The sequence below is a fragment of the Helianthus annuus genome, chromosome 11 (genome assembly GCF_002127325.2).
Source record: "Helianthus annuus cultivar XRQ/B chromosome 11, HanXRQr2.0-SUNRISE, whole genome shotgun sequence".
NCBI lineage: Eukaryota > Viridiplantae > Streptophyta > Magnoliopsida > Asterales > Asteraceae > Helianthus > Helianthus annuus.
In genome coordinates this window covers 122,420,289-122,431,083 of record NC_035443.2, presented here as the reverse complement: position 1 = coordinate 122,431,083, position 10,795 = coordinate 122,420,289, and positions in this window count along the sequence as shown.

Here is a 10,795-nt window from a genome sequence, read left to right as displayed (position 1 = left end):
TAGTCGCGAGTAGGGGTGTTCATCATTGAATCGAATAATGAATTTTCGAATAATTTTTATTTTTGCTTGAATTTGAATTCGATCAAAAGCTAGTCAATTCGATTAAAAATTTGAATTCGGATAAATTCGTTTTGATTCAAATTCATTTAAAATACGTAAATTTGTTATGGGCTATTTGAGTTTTGTAATGGGTTACTTTAGGACTTGGATTAATTTATAGATTAACTTTACTATAGCCTAAATTAAAGTTATATGTGTGTACTATTTATAAATATAATAAATAAATATGTACTAGGTTGTTTCTCCGCGTGTTGCGGCGATACATTATCCCGGGCATTCGGTTAGTATCTGTTAGGTTCATTATAGTACTGGTATGATACATGCACTCGGTATAAAAATCAACACATGTTTTACATCAATTGAAAACGAAAAAAACGAACACCGGTACCGATAAATGATGTTGTCCAAATGGTATCGATAAGTTCAGATCGTCACGGTACTGGTAATCATATTCGTTTATCATCGTAGACAGAGTTGTATAAATGAAAATTATCGAAACTGGAAATCATAAAAAGAAATACATGTACATGTAATAATTTGTTCGGTACGATATGTCAATTTATCAAAAGTAAAAACAATAAAAGCAAGTATCGGTACCAATACAGATGTTGTTCATTCGGTTGACTACGGTTGTGACACAAAATTCATTACCAAACATAAACCGTACAAATGAGTACAGATATAGGTCCCAATGTTGTTCGGTACGGTATAGTAGCGATACGATGTCAGATTATCGAATGCAAAAACAATATAAATAAATATTGGTTTGTCGAAAGTAAAAACAATATAAACAAATATTGGTACCGGTATATATATATATTATTCGGTTCGGTTTGGTACGATAGCAGTAAAATTAAACGTAAATAATAATATGTATAATAGAATCTAATGTAGTATTAAAAAATAAAATTATGAAGAAAAAAACTATATATAATTATCAAAACTATATATAATTATCAAAACTAAATGTTAATAATAATGCGTATAATAGAATCTACTGTAGTATTAAACTCGCTTTCCAATTATATATACTAGTGTGATTACCGCGCGCTTCGTTGTGGGCCTTTGATCATTGTCGGTGTAGTTCTTTACATTACTCGAATTGACACTCGGCATAACAATCGTTGCCAATCGACACGTGTTTTACATCAATTGAAAACAATAAAAACGAATACATGTACCGGTACCGGTGTTGTTCGGTTGGTATCGGTCCGTTAAAATACGGTATCGTACAGACACTCGATATAGCCTACAATACCAAAAAATAGTTCATTGCGAATATAACTTTGTGTTCAATGAGTTTTATACCGTCACGTCGAGAAAACTATAAAAACGAATACGGTATCACTACCAATGTTGTTTGGTTGGTATATGTTCGGTTTGTGATAATAAAAAAAATCAACTATATATGGCTCGTTCGAATAGAACTTTTATCGAATTATACATAATAATATAAGCACATGATGATGCTAATAATAAAAAACTATACTAATGTTATACGGTACGGTACTGATGTTGTTCAAACAGTATTAGTAATATTAAAAAAATCATTAAAAGTTAAAATTAAAGAAATATGTTCAAGGTTAAAGTAAATATAATAGTAATCTGTTGTAATATTAAAATTATAAAAGTAAGGAAAAAAACTATATATATTATTATAAAAATCAGATTTCTATTCATGATCACTTTCCAATTATACTTTGTTGACGTCGTGCGTTGTGGTGAAATGGAACAAATGACAATGTAAAACTAACGTTATTTGAAAATGAATCATGTTGTTTAGAATGTTAAACCATTAGAAATGGTTCAGTTTATCAACATACCATTTTACAATATCAAATAAATATTTAAATTTGAATACAACTTCATTTTTAACAAAATTTATACCATAATATCGAGGGAAAAAAATTAACGAACAGAAGTTATTAAAGAGATATCAAATTAATAAAGGAAATATAATTTAAAAAAAAATATCAAAAACAAAAAATCCAATGATAAAGAAAATATGATTTTAAAAAAGGAATTAATATATTAAAATTTAAACTAAATATAATAATAAACTATTATAATATTAAATATTAAAGTATTAAAAAACTATACATCATTATAAAAATAAAATCACTATTCATGTGACTAACGACACAATTCGGTAATTTCCGTACCATTAGATAATTATTTGTTTTATGCAATTATGTGTTTTAAATGTCAACATTATATGTTTGCATGTTATACGTCTTAATCATGCATACCAGACATTTCATTCATCGCATTGTGAAACAACTTAAGCATTGCGTCAAACAATTAGCAAACTCGCCGGTTAGATAGGCTGTGTCAGCACAGCCTCAGTACTCAGCTAAATGGTAGATTTAGTACTTAGACGTAGGTCCGACATCAAAAATATATCAAATCCCAAGTGGGAAAACAAGTATAATAGTTAACACTTTCCGGAAAAATTTATCGAACTTAAAAGTGTCCGTTTTGGACCATAAATGACAATTTTTCATAGGATTCAGAATCTGACAAATTATACAAGTCCAGAAATGTTGTTAAACATAAAAAACAACTTAAAAAGCATTGGGGGTATCATTAAAAACACAAAAACATATAATACCTTATAAATTACATAACTTAACATTTTAGCGAACCGACAACGAAACAAGCACCGAACAATTATCCGAACACTACCAAAACACCAAATATGGACTCGTAACATTGTTTTAATGTTGTAACAATAATATTGGCCATATAACACTTAGTTACACATAAAAACACCTAAAAACACTTAACACATAATTACAACCCTCAATTTATATTCAAACCCCTAAACTATTGAAAGTTGCCACTTTACACCCCTCTCAAATTGACGGTTCAAAGGGGGCCCCACAAGCCCCCTAAATGTCTCATGTTAATGGGAAAAACTTGTTGGTTATTAGGGTGTCTAAAGGAAAGATGTATGCACATGGTTATATTAGAGATCTTATCCCAAACTTACAATTCAAACACTAAACTTCAAACTTCATCTCCTCTCTTTCTCTCCTCTTACATTCGGCCAAACCAACACCAAATCCACCTCCATCTTTCATCCATTTTCAAGCCCATCCAAGGGTTCTCAAGGGTGTCTCAAGTGTAACTAAGAAGAATTCACGTGTTGGAAGCTCAAGGACCACTCAAGGGAGCTATTAACCACCATTTTCATCCTCTTTTCATCTTCTTGTTCTTGTTGCCTCTTCCCTAGCCAATAGTGCTAGTTGTGAGTCTTCTAATCTTTTTTTTTGATGTTCATTAGTAGTATGATAATGATGTACAAGTTAAACCATCAAGAAAACCAAACTTTAAAGTATGAACAAGTAAAGAAATAACAAGATCTAACATGAATAAGTAATTTTTGGTGTTATGTGAAGATTGTTATGAAGTTATTGTTGTTTGTTTTGTGACTGGGATGAAATCCATCACATGCATGCTTGTTAGAAGTGTAGATCTATCAAGTATACACATGGATCTTGATAGTTCCATGATGAACATGTTAGTAGACTTGAAGATCTTGAAAATATGAACTTGTAAGTATGTTTAAAATGATATGTTTGTGTTTATAAACTCACTAACAAAGTCGATGAACAAGTTTTCAAAAATAAGTTTCTACAAAGTTTGTAAAATTTAACAAATAAGTCTTGTTTCAAGTAGATCTACATGTTGAAAGTATGGATCTAAATTACTACAAGTTCATGTGAAATTTCAAGTTTGTTAGCATGAAATGTATGGATGATTTTGTATATTGTTACTTGCAAGATTGTTGTTGGATGATTGTTGAGTTTTAAAAGAAAATAAACACATGTTTACAAACATGATTGTTGAAATGTATGGATGATTTTCTATCATTATCGTTTCCGTCTTGGTTGCAGTTATCATTTCCTCCTTGTTTGGGATATTTTGCCTAACAGGCATCCTTGATGTGTCCTTCTTTCCCACATCTGTCACACTTAGGTCTCTGACATCGACCTTCATGGTGAAACTTGCATTCATCACATCTCGACTTAGTTCCCAAATAAACCTTACCACCGGCCTTATTAGTGGCTCCATAAGCTTTCATGCCACGAGGCGGGTTCATTTCCCTTCTTTTGTTTGCATTAGAGTTGTCATAACTGACTTGGGTGCTCATCTCCAGGCTCGAAAACTTTCTTTTGTTGTTGCCCGAAGACTCCACGTGAGTCTCCTTTTTGTTTGCCTCGGTTTCCGAAAACTTTCCTATTCGAAGAGCTTCTTCAGTAAGCGTAACACTCAAATCGATAGCCACCGCAATGGTTGGAGGCTTTGCAGCAGTAACCATGCTTAGGATTTGAGGCGCAAGTCCCCAAATGAATCGCTCGATTCTCTTGAATTCCGGCTCGACAAGATAGGGAACGACCCTTGATGAATCATGGAAACGCTGAATATACTCAGCTATCTTTGGTCCATCCATCTTTAGATTCCAGAATTCGGTTTCCAGTTTCTGGATTTCAGCTCTTGAACAGTATTTCTTGCGCATCAGTTCCTTAAGCTCATCCCAGCTGAGCACATATGCAGCAGTTTCGCCAAGAGTTTGAACTTGGAGGTTCCACCAGGAGAGTGCACCGTCCAAAAACAACCCAGAAATATAAGTAACTCTCTGTTCAGGTGCACATTTGCTCATTCTTAGCACGGAATCGGTCTTTTCAACCCAACGAACAAAAGCGACGGCACCTCCCGCGCCATCAAAGTTTAGGGGTTTGCAATCCAGAAATTGCTTATAAGTACAGCCAGTTGGAGGGTTATTTTCCGAAGTGCCACCGCTGTGTGCTGAGCGGTTGGCCTCGTGCTGTGCAATTGCCTGTGATATGCGTTCTTAAAGCTCGGCTTCTGTCCTTGGTAACGTGTTAGCGTCTGTGTCACGTCTGGGCGGCATTTTCCTCTAGCAAAAAGTATCAGGTAGGTTAGACAACATTCACCAACAATTGTTTATGAGGTACACATCATCACAAGTATCATGTAATCACCTAACATCACATCAATATATAATCAACAATGTATAAGTAAGAAAACAACCTCTGAGCTTTCATATATGCTTGACAACTTGACTTATTGTTTTTAACAGAGGAAAACAAAATGAACTCGAGGTTACATCACCCCGGTCATACAAGTTTCATAATACGAAAGTAGTAGTTATTTTCCTTCTACATTAGTCTTCTAGGTCTTCAGTTTTACAGGATCGGGTATACTTCCCAAGGGATGAGGGTTGTGTATTTCTACCATGTATAGGAGGTGATGGTGAAAATGCCGAGATAAGGTCGTGAGGGTACGTGACTTCGTCCTCAGGACTGAATTGTGCCTTGTAGCAATCGTAGGGCGATTTTCCAAGGCGCGAATACACTACTCAAACGATGGGGTGCATTACAGAATAGAGGGTGTAGAGTTACTGAATCTTTCCTGAGTGTTAACCATCTTTTCTTGATTAGACATCGGTTCCCAAACGACTCGTATACGGGTAGAAGTGTCAGACATAAAGTAGACAAAGACAGATTTCCTACTTTGTAGAGTGTTATAGCAACTATCTAGGTATTGTTCTATTAGATGAAGGTTTGGACACTTAGAGATTTTGAATGGGTGATGATCATTAGCTTGACCCGTAGAGTCCACCAGGATTTTCATACACTACAAGTCGTTATTACGTGGGCCCCCGTAATAATAAATTGTCTTGCATGGTCACCCCAGTTTTCCCTTGTTCAAAGCAGATGATCAACCAAAGAGGGGACACTATTGTCCTTATACCTCCGACATGGAAAGGACCATTGTGGTGGTCCACGCACTAACATTCATTATCGTTACGCACGAATAGGCACAATGCTTAGACGTAATAGAAATAAGGGGAATTCCTAGTAGTTGGAGGGGCACCTTCAATATGAGTACCTCATCTTCCTTGTTTGGACAAGAGTGTCGTCAATCTTTTTTCGCAAAAGCCACAGGGGCCTTGTCCCACTGATGAGGGTGTTGACCAAGGTTGCCTCCTCCGCCTCGCCATCACTACCGTAGTTAGGCACCTTCGCATTCGAGAGGGAAGAACTGCCATCTTCTATGGAAACAAGCTCAGGATCTTGTTTGGTAATCACTTCAGCCATGAGCTTCACAATAAACGCGAGGCCGATAATCTCATTGTGCGAGTCAAGAACAATAATGGAATTCGAAGCCGAAGGTATCTCGTTCACGTCAATAGTTATTCCATACACTTATACGCATATATATTAATGAATAAATATGTTACTTAGTATAAACAGGCAAATAAATGCATCATGTTACATATAACTCTCGTTTGTCCTTTCGGGGGGGGGGTTCATTTTGTCTTTGGCAAGTCTATCTCACATAAACTATACCTCATTTGGCATGTCAGTTGAGGTATTCTCCTCCCTACTAATGTCCTTGCTTTGTCTTTTCTTTGAAAAATGTTTGACTCATGGATCTTGGCGCTTTCGTAAGTGCAATGAAAAAACTTTTTTGTAAAAATGTTTCGTGAGAGAATCCTAGTGATTGTAGTCTAGACTCGAGAAGGAATCCTAGTTCACTACAATCGAAGCTCTGATACCAAACTGTCACACCCTGACTTTTACGGAAGCGTATGCGTATGACTTGTTCGGTTCTCATTGCATTCGACTATAATAAACAACTATATGATCAAAATTATGCTCATCCATTCATAACGTTCAAAACATTACAAACACCAGTCATTTAAGTTTCAAACAACACAACTTCTGATTAAGTTACAAACCTACAAAAAGTGGATGACATCTAAACTTGAAATTTATATCCAGAAACAACACCAGCGCCCAAGATCCAACTTGTTTCCTGAAACACATGTAATTTTGAAAACATCAACAAAAGTTGAGCGAGTTCATGCGTTTTGTATGAGTACTGATAAACTTGTAAACATTTGAGAGACTCCTTTAAAAACAGTTATGAAAAGCGTCTATAAACAGATCAATTAATGTTTTGCAAGGACATTAATGTATGTGAAGACATAGGGAGTACTCATTCCGAGTAGACTATTATTAGTGTCGAATCCCCTCGACGGTGCCCTCGACTGTGTCAAATCACCTTGACTGTGTCAAATCCCCTTGACTGTATCAAATTACCTTGATTGTGTCAAATCACCTTGACCGTGCCGAATCACCTTGATTGGGACACAAAAGCACTCAATGTGGTCACATAAGGACCATGAGTGGGGCTCGGCCGTACCCGTTAGATCTAACCTTTGTCCATGTTTCTTATGAGAGTTATTGGGATTTCAGTTTTAGCCTATGCTCACATGATCTAGTAGTTCATTTCATAGCCAAATCATACCATTGAAACATATGTAACATGTATTTCACCCCCGATAGTTATAAATCCGAAAACAGTTAAGAGAAAAGGGGGACATGGACTCACAAGTTTGCGTCCAGCTGTCTCGTATACTCAAAGGTCCTTATATGAGTCGTACAACTACCTACACACGTGGCATGTTTTATTAGACGTTTAGGTCGTGTAACGACTCTTTGTCTTAGTTGTTCATTAAGACTTATTTTGGAAGTCTTGGTATACTTTGAATTACATCTTTGATGTACATTATATAATTTCAAAATATATAATTATTAGTTAAAATAATAATATTTTAACTTAAATTATATTCATCCATTTATTTGGAATATTGTCAAAATAATATATGTTTGCCTTAGTTCGTTTTGTAATTCTTTTCGTGGATATTTCCCAAGTATGGGTACAATTATACTTGTGTATTTTGCCAAGTATTTGTGGTGTATTCCGGTGTGTATTTGTACGTACGAGAATACGTATTTTCTTGTATTCATTAAGTATTCCTGTACTTAATTTTGTATTAAATTTTTTGGAATATTATTTTTAATCAAATAAAATCACCACTTTATATTCTTAAAATGTATGTATTTTAAGAAAACTAGAAAATTATCTATAAATCTTTCTTGGCAAAAATAATCATACTTACATATAAACCTCAAAAATAATCTATTTTCAAGATAACTTAGAAAATATTCATAATTCCATTTTTCACCCAAAATAATATATTCTCAATTTGTTTAAGAAAATATATATTTTCTTCAAAAATAGTGTATCTTCTAATTGTTGAAGAAAATATATATATCTTTCTCCCCTCAAAAAAAATATATTTTCTAATTGACAAAATATGATATATTTGGTAATACTTATAAAAATCATATTTTCCGTTCTTTTGGTTTCCAAAATACCGTTTAACTCGTTTGTCGAAATATGAATTTAATTCCGGAATATATATATATATATACATATATATATAGGGGAAGGATGTATAGAAAACCCACTTTAATTTAGAAAACCGGGAAACTCAAAGCTCCCAATGTTTTTTTTTTTTGAAAAATTTACACATGTTATATACATGTTTTTAAGGGTTTTGGGCAAAAAAAATAAAAAAAGCGCCGAGTAGATATTTTTTAAAAAAATAAACAAGTTTTGGTGTAACATATGTTACATTCATCTGACATATTTGTAACATGTGTTACACTAAAACTTGTTTATTTTTTTTTTAAAATATCTACTCGGCGCTTTTTTGATTTTTTTTTGCCCAAAACCCTTAAAAACATGTATATAACATGTGTAATTTTTTTCAAAAAAAAACATCGGGAGCTTTGAGTTTCCCGGGTTTTCTAAATTAAAGTGGGTTTTCTATAGATACTTACACTATATATATATATATATATATATATATATATATATATATATATATATATATATATATATATATTCATAGTCCATAGGTCCTTGTCCGGTTTGTCCAATATTTGGGTGTAAGTTATATATTTATTTTCTTGGAATTTTGGTAATATTTTTGTATTACAGTTGGGTATTTTGGTAAGTTATATTATTTTCAAGTTCCTAAAAATAATATAACTAATACACATAATATACAAGTAACACACAAATTGTGACATCTAAATATATTTTCCTAAATATATACTTAGTCACTTTTATTTATCAAAAATCAACCTCCAATATTTGTAATTTTTGTAACAAAAATTATGGCAAATTTTATATGAAAAACGATTAAAATTTACTTGTAAACACTTGTTTAGAAATTTTTTTCTAAGTGTTTAATTTCTACAAAATTTTTGCCATAGTTTCCCCTTAAAAATGGAGGTTACCATGCTTTTAAAGCATATCATTTTCTTTTAAAATCATCATTAATCATCAACAAATTATTCAAGACTTACCATGAACCAAAATCATGCAATTTACACTACATCATGAACTTGAAATTTTGTAAAAGTTTGTAGTAACTTAATATGTTGTTAAGTAGGTTTAGTTACCCTTAAAAATGTGGTTATTTGTTTATAAATCCCTTTTTTGTGAAATTTAGTCCTTTACAACTTGTATGAAGGTTTTCTAAAAATATTTCTTCTTGTATTTTTCTTGTTAACAACATGTTTCTAGTCTTGATTTAACACTAAAAATATGATTATTTTCTTTAAAAATCATGATCTTGTAAATCTTGTAAATAACTTGGTTTCTTGAGAAAACTATTTTTGAAATCATCCATCTACAAGTCTTATAACATTTAACCATCATCATCATACACAAAAACATCTTCTTTTTCAAGTTCATGTGAAACATAAAGGATGATCATTTCGTTTTTCACAAGATTCATCCTCTCACTTGCTATGTGTTTAACCACAATCTAGCAAGCTTCTTATGATGTTTAACATCATAAACACAAGAAATCAACAATCAAGTATCACACATACACTAAAACACTTAGATTCTTATGTTATTTAGCTTTATGTTAAAGATCATCTTCTTGGTTCTTTATGATTCTTATGTTTAATATCTTACATAATCTTTTAACCAACAAAATGAGAGGTAAAAACAAGTTACTAGAGGCTTACTACTAGCACAAGGGCTAGGGAAGAACTCAAGATGATGAAGATGATAAACAAGATGGATAAAAGCTCTAGGAAGTGGTCCTTCAAGTTCCAATGCTTCCAAGCTTCTTAGTTATGCTTCTTACACCTTAGGGAACCCTTAGAATGTGTGAGATTGAGTTGAAAATGGAAGTGTGTAGAGATGGGATGCGGCCATGAGCTAGCAAGGGGAAGAAGATGGAGTTTTGTTGTTGTGAAGTGAGGTGTGAAATGTTGTTATGATCTTGTGGGTTATAAAGAAACCTTCCAACAATTATTTCATCAATGGTTAAAATGTCCTATAATCATCCAACATATCTAATAAAATATTTAAAAGAAATCACCAAGTGGGTCCCTATGTTGGTAACCGTAAGTGGGGGGTGTATAGTTGGGTTGTAAATCTTAGTTAGTTAAGTTAGTTAGGTTTTAATGGGAAAAGGTTAGTGTTTTATGTATTATGGTGTTTTAGGGTGAATTATGAGGTTCGGTGTCTATAACTAGCTTCGTAACGCTAAAACAATGCTTCTAGTGAAAATTTGGTGTTTCGGGTAGTGTCCGGTTGTTTGGTTGGTTATGTAGCGTCCTGCGTCCCTAAAATTTAAGGTTTTTGGCAAGTTTAGTCCCTGGACTTTGCCTATTGTCAGTTTTAGTCCTTAATCTATGTAATATTGGCACTTTTGATACTTGTGAAACTTTGTGAGTCTTTATGATGCTAGAATCTTGATTCTTGATACTTAAACTATGATTCTTGATGCTTAACTCTAGATTCTTGACACTTGATACTTGGAAAA